We start from the raw sequence: 14,487 nt of genomic DNA on the forward strand, positions 1-14,487 counted from the left end.
TAAGAAGGCACATGAGCAGCCATCACCGAGCCCAGTGGGAGCAACAGAACACACAAAGCCACACTCCAGGCTCTCACCGTCCAGCCTCGTCTTCTACTTCTCCTTCTCCTCTCTCCTCACAATTGTCCTCCACTCCACTTTCCATCACGCCAAGCTCACGTTTTTCTGCAAAAAGGCAGGCTTCTGTGGGCCTAATGTTTGAGCGTAAAAAAATGATGACGCCGGATAACCCTCTTGCCCAATGGTTGACGGCTGGCTTGTCAGAACTCATAGCCCGCCAACTTCTGCCATTGGCCATTGGAACACCACAATGGAAGGTCCCAGGAAGGAAGTATTTCTCAGAGAAGGGCATCCCAGAGCTATATGGCCATGTTCAGTGGCAAGTGAATGTATCTCTGGCACACAGTCTTGGTGCCAAGATACATCTGACCACAGGCACGTGGTCTAGCAAACATGGGCAGGGAAGGTATATCACTTTTACTGCCCACTGGGTGAACCTTCTGACGGCCGTCAAGCATGTAACCCATAACAAACAACAAAGGATTCGCCCTGGGACTTTAAATGAAGTGGGTACTGTTTCCGCCAGTAAACATAACAGTAGTAAATATAATATATGGTTTATTCAAGTACAATTGTTTACATGGATAAATAACATCAACGGTTGCCAATATAAAATATATAAACAAGGAGTATTGGTACATAAATGTAGAAATAGTACATGGTACACGGGCATCATACTACCCGACTAGTTTCGTGAGATCCAGCTCGCTCTTCAGGGGTGGATGTGTGTAACAATGTACCTAGGATGAACAAAAATATATATGTTTGGCAATATAGCACAGTATTAGTTATAACAGCGCAGGGTAGGAGGGGTTGAAGGCCCCCCCATACTTACCACTGAGCTTGGCCATGGCTCCAGGTGTGCAGCCTCGAGACGGCAGCAGCGTATGCCTCCCCTGGGAGCTGAGGGGGCAGGATCAAATGGGACCCCAACCAGGGCCAAACGGAGAGCAGGCATGGCAAAGGTGTAGTGATGTATCCCTAGGGTCCTCATTGGTCGATAAAACGTATAGGCTGTGAACATAAGTATGTTTGTCAGGCATCTGAAGTAGTAGAGTAAAATCAATAGATATTGGTATAAAGATATGTATGCATGAATGAAAGGCCTGAGCCAAAAGTTGTAGGGCCATGAAGATGGTTAGAAACCTAGGACAACAGAGGGGTACTGCCAGGTGACAAAAAGAGGGGGGAAAGAAGTGAACTACAATTGTGTGGGTAGTGATGTATCCCTAGGAACCTCATTAGTCCATAAAGCGTATAAGCTATAAACAAATATGTTTATCAGGCATCTAAAGTAGTAAAGTAAGATCAATGAGTATAGGCATAAAGATATGTATAGCCAAGTAAAGCCTGAATCAAGGATGGTAGGGACATGGAGATGGTGGAAACCATAGGGTAGCAAGGGGGTACTGGCAGGTGACAAGGTAAGAAAAGAAAAAAAGAGAAAGATGGACTCGTGTGGAAAAATCATCAGTATCCAAAAAAAATATAAATAAATAAATAAGAATAAGTGCTCGTAAGATAAACAATGTGTGAGATATGCAAGTGTGCCTAAATAAGATAAGTATCAAAAAGGTGAATATGGTAAGTACCTGAGTCAGGTGAATATCCTAAGTATAAAAGTAATGAGACACAGCAAGCAATCTCCACAGCTGTGTGTGTCCTCAGTGAAGAGTGAAATGAAATCCAAGCCATGCCTGACCTCCAATTTAACCCCGGAAGGCCCCAACAGACTCCGCCCCCAACACCATGTGTGGATGGCTGACATGTGAGTGCAGGAGGCACCCACTGTCATAGGAAGGCACACAAATGCAAGCGTACCCCCATGCCATCTGATGATATAGTGCGTCCAGCTATGCCGACGTCTGCAAAATCGCAGACGCCATGCTTCTGAAGCCTAAACATGGTGCCGATGTGTAGGTGTCCCCATCCGCCAGAAAGCAGATGGGGACAGCAGGAGACATGAAAAGGCCTCCCTTTATACACATCGCAGCTCCCAATGCGAGACAGAAATCGCTAGCGCCAACCGAGGAATCGCATACAGAGCCAGGGTATAAAACAATACTGTGGTTTCCACCATCTCCATGTCCCTACCATCCTTGATTCAGGCTTTACTTGGCTATACATATCTTTATGCCTATACTCATTGATCTTACTTTACTACTTTAGATGCCTGATAAACATATTTGTTTATAGCTTATACGCTTTATGGACTAATGAGGTTCCTAGGGATACATCACTACCCACACAATTGTAGTTCACTTCTTTCCCCCCTCTTTTTGTCACCTGGCAGTACCCCTCTGTTGTCCTAGGTTTCTAACCATCTTCATGGCCCTACAACTTTTGGCTCAGGCCTTTCATTCATGCATACATGCATACATATCTTTATACCAATATCTATTGATTTTACTCTACTACTTCAGATGCCTGACAAACATACTTATGTTCACAGCCTATACATTTTATCGACCAATGAGGACCCTAGGGATACATCACTACACCTTTGCCATGCCTGCTCTCCGTTTGGCCCTGGTTGGGGTCCCATTTGATCCTGCCCCCTCAGCTCCCAGGGGAGGCATACGCTGCTGCCGTCTCGAGGCTGCACACCTGGAGCCATGGCCAAGCTCAGTGGTAAGTATGGGGGGCCTACAACCCCTCCTACCCTGCGCTGTTATAACTAATACTGTGCTATATTGCCAAACATATATATTTTTGTTCATCCTAGGTACATTGTTACACACATCCACCCCTGAAGAGCGAGCTGGATCTCACGAAACTAGTCGGGTAGTATGATGCCCGTGTACCATGTACTACTTCTACATTTATGTACCAATACTCCTTGTTTATATATTTTATATTGGCAACCGTTGATGTTATTTATCCATGTAAACAATTGTACTTGAATAAACCATATATTATATTTACTACTGTTATGTTTACTGGCGGAAACAGTACCCACTTCATTTAAAGTCCCAGGGCGAATCCTTTGTTGTTTGTTATATATTACAGGGATGGAAGTGTGTCACTGGGGACACCAGACCTTTTTCTTTGTCTCTAGCATGTAACCCGTGGCATCCGTGTAGATTTGGTTTTTGCCACCACGGATTGCATGCAGGCCTGACTCTTCTTCTCCTCCTACTCCATCCTCCTCCCTCTCCTCCTCGGCTGACTCCTCCTTTTCCGCTGCTAGCTTCTCTTCCGCTGCGCCGCCCAAGCTCCCCAGAACCTATTCGACATGCCAGGTGAGACGTTGCCATGCCGTGCTGCGTCTGTTGTGCCTGGAAGCCAAGAGCCACACTGGCCCGGCACTCCTTTACAGCTTTGCGTTCACAGGCAGATCAGTGGCTAACACCGCTCAATTTGACAGTTGGTAAAGTGGTGTGTAGGGATGAGCCGAACACCCTCCGGTTCGGTTCGCACCAGAACTTTCGAACGGACCCCAAATTCGAACGAACTTTAGAACCCCATTGAAGTCTATGGGACTCGAACGTTCGAAATTAAAAGTGCTAATTTTAACGGCTAATATGCAAGATACTGTCCTAAAAAGGGTTTGGGGACCTGGCTCCTGCCCCAGGGGACATGGGTCAATGCCTAAAATGTTTTTAAAAATGGCCGTTTTGGCGGGAGCACTGATTTTAATGACGATTAAAGTGAAAAAAAAGTTTAGAACAGTCCCTGCACAAAATTACATTAAACGGAAATAACACCATTTAAAACTGCTTGCGGTTTTAATGTTATATCTGGTTCCTGCAATATGGTTGAAAATCATTGAGAAAAATGGCATGGGTAGCCCTCCCTGCCCATTACTAGCCTATTTGGGTCTTGTACGCATATTAAGGGGAACCCTGTACCCATATTAAAAAAAGGAAATGCGTGTGGCCCCCAGGCCCTATATACTCAGAACAGCAGTATACAGGCGGTGCAAACAAGACAGGGACTGTGTAGGTTTGTTGTGTTAAGTTGAATCTGTTTGTAATTTTCAACTGGTACATTTTTAAAGTGTAGCTCCAGTCCAAAAAAACTATTTTTAAGCTTTTTGGAAAACATAGGGAAGGGTTATCACCCCTGTATAATTTGTTTTGTCGTCCATCTTTTTTCATCTCACTTGCTGTTGTCTCCTTCTGTTTGCAAGTAGGAGATGTTTGTAAATTGGATGTTTGAAAGTAGGGGCCTGCCCTATATGCTCTGCAGAAATGGCGGAACAAGGTGTTGGTTTTGCCACAACATTGTAAGCCCTCAAAGTGACTCTTGGTGGGCGCTGGAGCGCCCTGCTGTGAACGATTATATCAAGAATTGTAATTACATGCCATTGTTGAACAGTGGTAGAAAAATTTACCTTTGGTGGTTGTGGTGCTGGTGCCACAACACTATAAGTCCTCACCGTTACTCTGGGTGGGCACAGGAAGGGGCCCTCCTGTGAAATATTATATCAAGAATTGTAATTACATGTCCTTGTTAAACAGGGGCAGAAAAATTGGGCCTTAGGCACTGCTGCTGGTGCCACCACACTGCAACCTCTCCCATATACTCTAGTTTTATTGCAGGAATTAGCCCTGCTGCAAAGCATTGCATCAAAAATTGTACTTAAACGCCCCTGTTAAACAGGGGCAGAAAAATTGGGCCTTAGGCACTGGTGCTGGTGCCACCACACTGCAACCTCTGCCATATACTCTAGTTTTATTGCAGGAATTAGCCCTGCTGCAAAGCATTGCATCAAAAATTGTAATTAAACGCCCCTGTTAAACAGGGGCAGAAAAATTGGGCCTTAGGCACCGGTGCTGGTGCCACCACACTGCAACCTCTTCCATATACTCTAGTTTTATTGCAGGAATTAGCCCTGCTGCAAAGCATTGCATCAAAAATTTTACTTAAACGCCCATGTTAAACAGGGGCAGAAAAATTGTGCTGATGGCATCAACCAGAACCAGAAATGTTCTTCCAACATATCAGCGGAGGAGGAAGAGGATAGACAATCAACATAACAGGACAGTCACTCAGCATCAGCATAGGCAGTCTTGAAGGGATGTGATATTTCAAAAAAAATTATTCTGTTACATCAGCTTCAGGTGCTTGGTAGCTGTGGGTGATCCAAGACTGATTCATCTTGATGAAGGCCAGTCGATCAACTGATTCGGTGGACAGGCGCACCCTGTGATCGGTAACAAAGCCACCAGCAGCACTGAAGGTGCGTTCCGAAAGAACGCTGGATGCAGGACAGGCCAGTGGCTCAATTGCATACTGTGCAAGCTCTGGCCAGTGATCCATCCTCAAGATCCAGTAAGCCAGAGGATTTTCGGTGGGAAAGGTGTCCAAGTCTGACCTTGCCCCTAGGTTTTCCTGCACCATGTAAATCAGACGCTGGCGATGGGTGCTGGAACCGATCATACCTTGGGGCTGCGGACTAAAAAATTGTCTGAAAGCATCAGTCAGACAGCCACCTTCTCCACCGCTCCTTCTGACCGATGCCTCAGCAACACGTTGTCCAGGACCAGGAGTTTGTAACCTCCCAGTCTCTGGGAGCGCGTTGCACAGACCTTTCTGCAAGGCCTCCCGGAGATGTCTCATCCTCTGCTCCCTCTGCGATGGCAAGATAAGGTCGGCAACCTTACCCTTGTACTGTGGATCAAGGAGAGTGGCCAGCCAGTAATGGTCCCTCTCCTTGATCTGAAGAATATGAGGATCCTTCCGCAGGCTTTGCAGGATCAGGGAGGCCATGCAGCGTAGGTTAGCTGAGGCATTCGGTCCGGAGTCCTCTGGGTCACTAAGGACAACATGATCCGCAGCTACCTCCTCCCAGCCACGTACAAGTCCACGTGTTTCTTGGGACTGTAAATCATCCCTACAAGACTGCTGCTGCTGCTGCTGATGCTGAGTGCCAGCCTCCACCTCCATGCTGACACAATCATCCTCCTCCTCCTCTTCCTCCTCCTCATCCTCTTCCTGTGTGATGGGTGGCACAGCAGGAACACTGTCTGGATAAAGGGGGCCTTGAGAGGCAAGGAAGTCCTCCTCTTCCTGCCTCTGTTCTGCCTCAAGTGCCCTGTCCATTATTCCACGCAGCGTATGCTCCAAGAGGTGGACAAGAGGTACAGTGTCACTGATGCATGCACTGTCACTGCTCACCATCCTTGTGGGCTCCTCAAACGGTGACAGGACAGTGCATGCATCCCTGATCATGCCCCACTGGCATGGTGAGAAAAAACCGAGCTCCCCTGACCCTGTCCTGGTGCCGTAGTCGCACAGGTACTCATTGATGGCCCTCTGCTGCGTGTGCAGCCGCTGCAGCATGGCCAACGTTGAGTTCCATCTGGTGGGCATGTCACATATAAGGCGGTTCTTGGGCAGGTTCAACTCCTTTTGGAGCTCAGCCAGCCGAGCACAGGCATTAAATGATCGGCGGAAATGCACACAGACTTTCCTGGCCTGCTTCAGGACATCCTGTAAGCCGGGGTACCTGCCCAAGAACCGCTGCACCACCAGGTTAAGGACGTGAGCTACACAGGGCACATGGGTCAGTTGTCCCTGTCGGAGGGCGGAGAGGAGGTTGGTGCCATTGTCACAAACCACCATTCCTGGCTTAAGCTGGCGTGGCGTCAACCACCTCTCGGCCTGCCCCTGCAGAGCTGACAAAACATCCGCCCCAGTGTGGCTCCTGTCCCCCAAACAAACCAGCGCAAGCACGGCATGGCATCGTTTTGCCTGCGTACTTGCATAGCCCCTGGAACGCCTACGAAGCACCGCTGGTTCTGAGGACAGAGCACTGGAAGAGGCCATGGAGGAAGAAGAAGAGGAGGGGGTGGAGGAGAGAGGTGTGTCACAACCAATAGTAGCATTTTGGAGGCGTGGTGGCGAAACAACCTCCAACATTACTGCACCTTGTCCTGCATCCTTCCCAGCTGCCAGAAGAGTGACCCAATGGGCCGTGAAAGACAGGTAACGTCCCTGTCCATGCCTGCTGGACCATGAGTCAGCAGTAATATGCACCTTACCGCTGACCGCCCTGTCCAGCGAGGCAAGGACATTGCCTTCCACATGTCGGTAGAGAGCCGGAATCGCCTTCCGTGAGAAAAAGTGGCGTTTGGGGACCTGCCACTGAGGAACCGCACATTGTACAAACTCACGGAAGGGGGCCGAGTCTACCAACTGAAAAGGCAGCAGTTGAAGTGCTAGCAATTTAGCCAAGCTAGCATTCAACCACTGGGCATGTGGATGGCTGGAAGTGAACTTCTTTCGCCGGCCCAGCAGCTGGGGCAGGGACATTTGCCTGCTATAATCGGACGTGGGTGTACCGCTAGCAGAGTTCCCGGAAGCACTTGGCTGTGACACACCTAATTCTACACCTTCATTCCTCTCAGAGCAGGTTTCAGAGAGGACTGAAGGTCTAGTGGGGTTGAAGATGCCAGCTGATGAGGAGCAAGGAGAGATCCGCTTTGTTCTTTGGTGTGGGTCTTTGAGGTACGCTTGCCAACGAGCTGCATGGCAGGTCAACATATGTCTGGTCAAGCATGTGGTGCCCAAGCGGCTGATGTTTTGGCCATGCGAGATACGCTTGAGACATATGTTGCAAATAGCAGCAGTGCGATCTGATGCACTCGTCTCAAAAAAGGCCCACACCAAAGAACTTTTAGAATAACGCGCAGAGGCAGCGCCCTGCAGAGGCGGAGCTCTGCGGTGTGATTCAGTCGGTGTGCTGCCCCTAAGCTGGCCCCCGGAGGGCATCCTGCCTCGTTGGACATGTGCCTCCTCCTCCTCCTCCTCCTCTCTCCTTCCAGGCACCCACGTGGAGTCAGTGCCCTCATCATCCCCTCCCTCTTCATCGCTGTAGCAAACCTGGCAGTATGCTGCAGCTTGTGGAACATGACTGCCAGATTGCTGTCCTTCTTGAGCATCCCCTCTCTCTGCGCTCACGCTACTGCCTTCCTCTAGCTGAGTGTCATCATCAGAGCCCACAAAACACTGGGCATCCTCCTGGAGCATGTACCCAACACTGTGCTCAAAGAGTTCAGGAGACTCCTCAGGAGGACATGGTGGGTCTAGGGAAGGAGTCACTGATGATGACATTGAGAGGAGGGAAGACGATGCGTTGGCAGCTGCTTTGCTAGTACCCTGATACTGGGTGAGAGAGGATGAGGAGGATGAAGAGGGCTTGGTCATCCACTCTACCAAGTCGTTGGCATGTTGCGTCTCAACATGTCCAGCTGCCGAAAAGAAGGACAAGCGTGTCCCATGGCCACGTGCTGATGACAATGCACCGCGTCCACGACCAGCACTGTTGTCTCTAGACACAGAGCCTGCTTGCCCTCTTTTATCGGCTCGCGCCTGTCTGCCTCTCCTTGCTGGCCTTCCAGACATGGTAATGGCCTGAAGGGAGTTGGGTAAAAAAGCAGTTGGGTAGTGTATATTGTGCTAGAGGCACACAACACCCACTAACTCCTGCAGATGCCTTTATTATAGAACACCAGAGATAAAGGGGTATATACAGATGTATACTGTGCTGTGCTGGAGGCACACACAACTTCCAATAACTCCTGCAGATGGCAAGTGGTCTCAAATAGAGAAGAGCTATGTAGGTGGATATAGCGGTATGTACTGGGTACAGAGCACGCAGACAGCACGCACTAGCTCCTAACACTACTGACTGCAAGCTCTATTATAAAAGATAGATCACTAGCTATATAGGTGAGGTGAATATAGCGGTGTATACTGCGGTCAGGGCACGCAGACAACAACCACTACACAACAGCAAGATCGAAAATCGTCCGAAAACGATTCGGTGTGTACTGTGTTGAAGGTACACAGAACACCCACTAACTCCTGCAGATGCCTTTATTATAGAACACCAGAGATAAAGGGGTATATACAGATGTATACTGTGCTGTGCTGGAGGCACACACAACTTCCAATAACTCCTGCAGATGGCAAGTGGGCTCAAATAGAGAACAGCTATGTAGGTGGATATAGCGGTATGTACTGGGTACAGAGCATGCAGACAGCATGCACTAGCTCCTAACACTACTGACTGCAAGCTCTATTATAAAAGATAGATCACTAGCTATATAGGTGAGGTGAATATAGCGGTGTATACTGCGGTCAGGGCACGCAGACAACAACCACTACACAACAGCAAGATCGAAAATCGGCCGAAAACGATCGGTGTGTACTGTGTTGAAGGTACACAGAACACCCACTGCTTCAGACGCCAACACACTACACAAGGCCGCCGCGCTGGCGGCCTTATATAGTGTGGGGCATGCACTACACAGCCTGAGCTATGATTGGCCACAGGCATCCTGCCTGTGGCCAATCATGGCTCTCCTTGCTGCTGGCGCTGCGATTGGCCAAGCATGCGGGGTCACAGTGCATGCTTGGCCAATCATGAGCCAGCAATGCACTGCGCCATCGCAGTGCATTGTGGGCCGTGAGCGCCACACGAATTTGGCGCGAACGGACCAAAATGTTCGGACTTCGCCGAGCGGACGAACAGCCGATGTTCGAGTCGAACGTATGTTCGACTCGAACACGAAGCTCATCCCTAGTGGTGTGTGACAACGGTGCCAATCTGCTTAGCGCATTGAAACAGGGCAAAATCACGCACGTGCCATGCATGGCACACATCTTAAACTTGGTCGTGCAGCGATTCGTTGTCAAATACCCTGGGGTCCAGGACATCTTGCGGCAAGCAAGGAAAGTCTTGGCCCATTTCAGAAGATCTTACACGGCCATGGCTCGCCTTGCTGACATTCAGCGGCGACACAATCTGCCGGTCAGACGTCTTATTTGCGATTGCCCGACGCGATGGAACTCAACCTTCTATATGCTTGATAGGCTGCTCCATCAGAAACGTGCAGTTAACGTCTACCTGTATGAACTCTGCGGCTGAACAGGTTCTGGGGAGCTGGGGTTTTTTTCACTGCGCCAGTGGCTGCTCATGCGCGATGCATGCAGACTTCTGCGGCCATTTGAGGAGATCACCAAACTGGTCAGTCGCAGCCATGGCGCCATCAGTGACATGGTACCTTATGCCTTCTTTATGGAGCGTGCATTGCGTCGTGTCATTGATCAAGCTGTGGAGGAGCAGGAGCGGGAAGATGAGGAAGTTGCAATGCTGGATGAATTCCCAGGGGGGGGCTACTCTATCTGAGACAAGTCAACAACAGGAGTCTGAAGAGGAGTCAGAGGAGGATGGTGCCGGGGCGGATGAGGAGGAGCAAGAAGAGCATGCTTTAAACCTTTCTGGGACCCCTGTTGTTGTGCGTGGATGGGGAGAGGAGAATGAAGAGGATGACATTATCCTGGATGATGAGCAGGAGCCAGGCCACCACACCGCTTCCAGTTTAGTGCAAATGGGGGCCTTCATGCTCCAGTGTTTTAATAGGGACCCCCCGTATAAAAAGCATAAGGGTCAAGGACCAGTACTGGGTGGCAATGTACTTAGACCCCCGGTACAAACACAAAATGGCGGAAATGTTACCGCCGTCACAGAGGGCTGGCAGAATGGAGCACTTCCAGGCCTTGCTTCGAGAAATGCTGCATTCTGCCTTTGCGTGCGCTGGCAGAGGAGCAATTCCCACTCCCAGAGAAGGAGTTGCGGGTACCAATCCAACAGCGCCTGCAAGAAGAGGCCGGTTTGAAGATGTGTTGGTGACTTCGGATATGAGGTCATTCTTTCAGCCGACCCATCGACAGGTGTCATCCGGATCCAGCATCAGGAAACGCCTAGACCGTCAGGTGTCCGACTACATCGGGTTAACGGCCGATGTGGACGCTCTGAGGAGTGATGAACCCCTGGACTACTGGGTGGGCAGACTTGACCTCTGGCCAGAGCTTGCCCAATTTGCAATCGAACTGTTGGCTTGCCCCTCATCCAGTGTCCTGTCCGAAAGGACGTTCAGCGCAGCAGGGGGGATCGTGACCGATAAGCGTACTCGCCTAGCTCACGACAGTGTTAACCACCTTACATTTCTAAAAATGAATGAGGCATGGATCTCGGAGGAATTCAACACATGTGACCAGTAGACCATGTATATGTCTATAAACAATTTTTTTAATCGAGCACAGAGACCTTCTTTCTTCATTTGGCTCACTTCCTTGTCCAAAGAAAGCACACCGTACTATATGCCCGTACCCTCCTCTTTGAAGAGGTTGAGCGGTGTCATATTTCTACTGGGGCTGCTTATTATGAGGGGCTCCCACCATCCCTGTGCTGTGCTGACTTCCTCCTGGGGCTGTACCTCTGCTGTGCATATTTTGAGGTGCTCCCACCATCCCTGTGCTATGCTCATTATGAGGGGCTGCCACCATCTCTGTGCTGTGCTGACTTTCTCCTGGGGCTGCTTATTATGAGGGGCTCCCATCATCCCTGTGCTATGCTGGCATCCTCCTGGGGCTGCTTATTATGAGGGGCTCCCACCATCCCTGTGCTATGCTGACATCCTCCTGGGGCTGCTTATTATGAGGGGCTCCCACCATCCCTGTGCTATGCTCATTATGAGGGGCTCCCACCCTCCCTGTGCTATGCTCATTATGAGGGGCTTCCACCATTCCTGTGCTATGCTCATTATGAGGGGCTCCCACCATCCCTGTGCTATGCTGACTTCCTCCTGGGGCTGCTTACGGTGCAGGTGTCAGTGCTGTATATCACGGTGCTGATGTCAGTACTCTCTATCACGGTGCTGCTGTCAGTGCTGTATATCACGGTGCTGGTGTTAGTGCTTTATGTCACACTGCTGATGTCAGTGCTCTCTATGATGGTGCTGTTGTCAGATGACTCTATCACGGTGCAGGTGTCATTGCTGTATGTCATGCTGCTGATGTCAGTGCTCTCTCTCTATCACGGTGCTGTTGTCAGTGCTGTATTTCACGGTGCTGGTGTTAGTGCTTTATGTCACGCTGCTGATGTCAGTGCTCTCTATCACGGTGCTGTTGTCAGATCACTCTATCACGGTGCAGGTGTCATTGCTGTATGTCACGCTGCTGATGTCAGTGCTCTCTGTCACAGTGCTGCTGTCAGTGCTGTATATCACGGTGCTGGTGTGAGTGCTTTATGTCACGCTGCTGATGTCAGTGCTCTCTATCACGGTGCTGCTGTCAGTGCTGTATATCATGGTGCTGGTGTTAGTGCTTTATGTCACGCTGCTGATGTCAGTGCTCTCTATCACGGTGCTGTTGTCAGATCACTCTATCACGGTGCAGGTGTCATTGCTGTATGTCACGCTGCTGATGTCAGTGCGCTCTGTCACAGTGCTGCTGTCAGTGCTGTATATCACGGTGCTGGTGTGAGTGCTTTATGTCATGCTGCTGATGTCAGTGCTCTCTATCACAGTGCTGCTGTCAGTGCTGTATATCACGGTGCTGGTGTTAGTGCTTTATGTCACGCTGCTGATGTCAGTGCTCTCTATCATGGTGCTGTTGTCAGATGACTCTATCACGGTGCAGGTGTCATTGCTGTATGTCACGCTGCTGATGTCAGTGCCCTCTATCATGGTGCTGTTGTCAGATGACTCTATCACGGTGCAGGTGTCATTGCTGTATGCCACGCTGCTGATGTCAGTGCTCTCTGTCACGGTGCTGCTGTCAGTGCTGTATATCACGGTGCTGGTGTGAGTGCTTTATGTCACGCTGCTGATGTCAGTGCTCTCTATCACGGTGCTGCTGTCAGTGCTATATCATGGTGCTGGTGTTAGTGCTTTATGTCACGCTGCTGATGTCAGTGCTCTCTATCATGGTGCTGTTGTCAGATGACTCTATCACGGTGCAGGTGTTATTGCTGTATGTCACGCTGCTGATGTCAGGGCCCTCTATCATGGTGCTGTTGTCAGATGACTCTATCACGGTGCAGGTGTCATTGCTGTATGTCACGCTGCTGATGTCAGTGCTCTCTGTCACGGTGCTGCTGTCAGTGCTGTATATCACGGTGCTGGTGTTAGTGCTTTATGTCACGCTGCTGATGTCAGTGCTCTCTATCACGGTGCTGCTGTCAGTGCTGTATATCACAGTGCTGGTGTTAGTGCTTTATGTCACGCTGCTGATGTCAGTGCTCTCTATCATGGTGCTGTTGTCAGATGACTCTATCACGGTGCAGGTGTCATTGCTGTATGTCACGCTGCTGATGTCAGTGCTCTCTATCATGGTGATGTTGTCAGATGACTCTATCACGGTGCAGGTGTCATTGCTGTATGTCACGCTGCTGATGTCAGTGCTCTCTGTCATGGTGCTGCTGTCAGTGCTGTATATCACGGTGCTGGTGTGAGTGCTTTATGTCACGCTGCTGATGTCAGTGCTCTCTATCACGGTGCTGCTGTCAGTGCTATATCATGGTGCTGGTGTTAGTGCTTTATGTCACGCTGCTGATGTCAGTGCTCTCTATCATGGTGCTGTTGTCAGATGACTCCATCACGGTGCAGGTGTCATTGCTGTATGTCACGCTGCTGATGTCAGTGCTCTCTGTCACGGTGCTGCTGTCAGTGCTGTATATCACGGTGCTGGTGTGAGTGCTTTATGTCACGCTGCTGATGTCAGTGCTCTCTATCACGGTGCTGCTGTCAGTGCTGTATATCACGGTGCTGGTGTTAGTGCTTTATGTCACGCTGCTGATGTCAGTGCTCTCTATCATGGTGCTGTTGTCAGATGACTCTATCACGGTGCAGGTGTCATTGCTGTATGTCACGCTGCTGATGTCAGTGCTCTCTATCATGGTGATGTTGTCAGATGACTCTATCACGGTGCAGGTGTCATTGCTGTATGTCACGCTGCTGATGTCAGTGCTCTCTGTCATGGTGCTGCTGTCAGTGCTGTATATCACGGTGCTGGTGTGAGTGCTTTATGTCACGCTGCTGATGTCAGTGCTCTCTATCACAGGTGCTGCTGTCAGTGCTGTATATCATGGTGCTGGTGTTAGTGCTTTATGTCACGCTGCTGATGTCAGTGCTCTCTATCACGGTGCTGTTGTCAGATCACTCTATCACGGTGCAGGTGTCATTGCTGTATGTCACACTGCTGATGTCAGTGCTCTCTGTCACAGTGCTGCTGTCAGTGCTGTATATCACGGTGCTGGTGTGAGTGCTTTATGTCACGCTGCTGATGTCAGTGCTCTCTATCACGGTGCTGCTGTCAGTGCTGTATATCACGGTGCAGGTGTCATTGCTGTATGTCACGCTGCTGGTGTCAGATGACTCTATCACAGTGCAGGTGTCATTGCTGTATGTCACGCTGCTGGTGATCATCTCCTGCACCCTCTTATTTGCCTACCCTGACCTTCCCTCTCCTCCATTGCCTTCATGCGCTCCACAGTCCTGAATTGTCACAACAATTTCCCATATAAAAAAAGAATGCTTGTAGTTGTCAATCCCAGATTCACCTCATACATGTGTTATGTCATTGGCCATGTGGTGGGACTATGTTTGCACAGCTATTAATTATTTTGTGGCT

At 49.7% G+C, this 14,487-nt stretch overlaps 2 long non-coding RNA genes across 2 annotated transcripts; one reads left to right on the forward strand and one right to left on the reverse strand.

The window, feature by feature from the left end:
- Positions 1-713: 713 nt before the first annotated feature.
- On the reverse strand, positions 714-1,830 carry LOC143976074 (uncharacterized). Its single transcript, XR_013272492.1, has 3 exons — positions 1,653-1,830; positions 896-1,074; positions 714-800 (listed from the first exon to the last, which is right to left on the reverse strand). It is a non-coding gene; the product is annotated as an uncharacterized LOC143976074 (long non-coding RNA).
- A 643-nt stretch (positions 1,831-2,473) lies between these two features.
- Positions 2,474-2,984, forward strand: LOC143976075 (uncharacterized). The gene is made up of 2 exons (XR_013272493.1): positions 2,474-2,691; positions 2,786-2,984. It is a non-coding gene; the product is annotated as an uncharacterized LOC143976075 (long non-coding RNA).
- The last annotated feature ends 11,503 nt before the right edge of the window (positions 2,985-14,487 follow it).

Source organism: Lithobates pipiens, unplaced genomic scaffold (genome assembly GCF_037356315.1).
Source record: "Lithobates pipiens isolate NorthernLeopardFrog02 unplaced genomic scaffold, aLitPip1_a1.2 Scaffold_13, whole genome shotgun sequence".
NCBI lineage: Eukaryota > Metazoa > Chordata > Amphibia > Anura > Ranidae > Lithobates > Lithobates pipiens.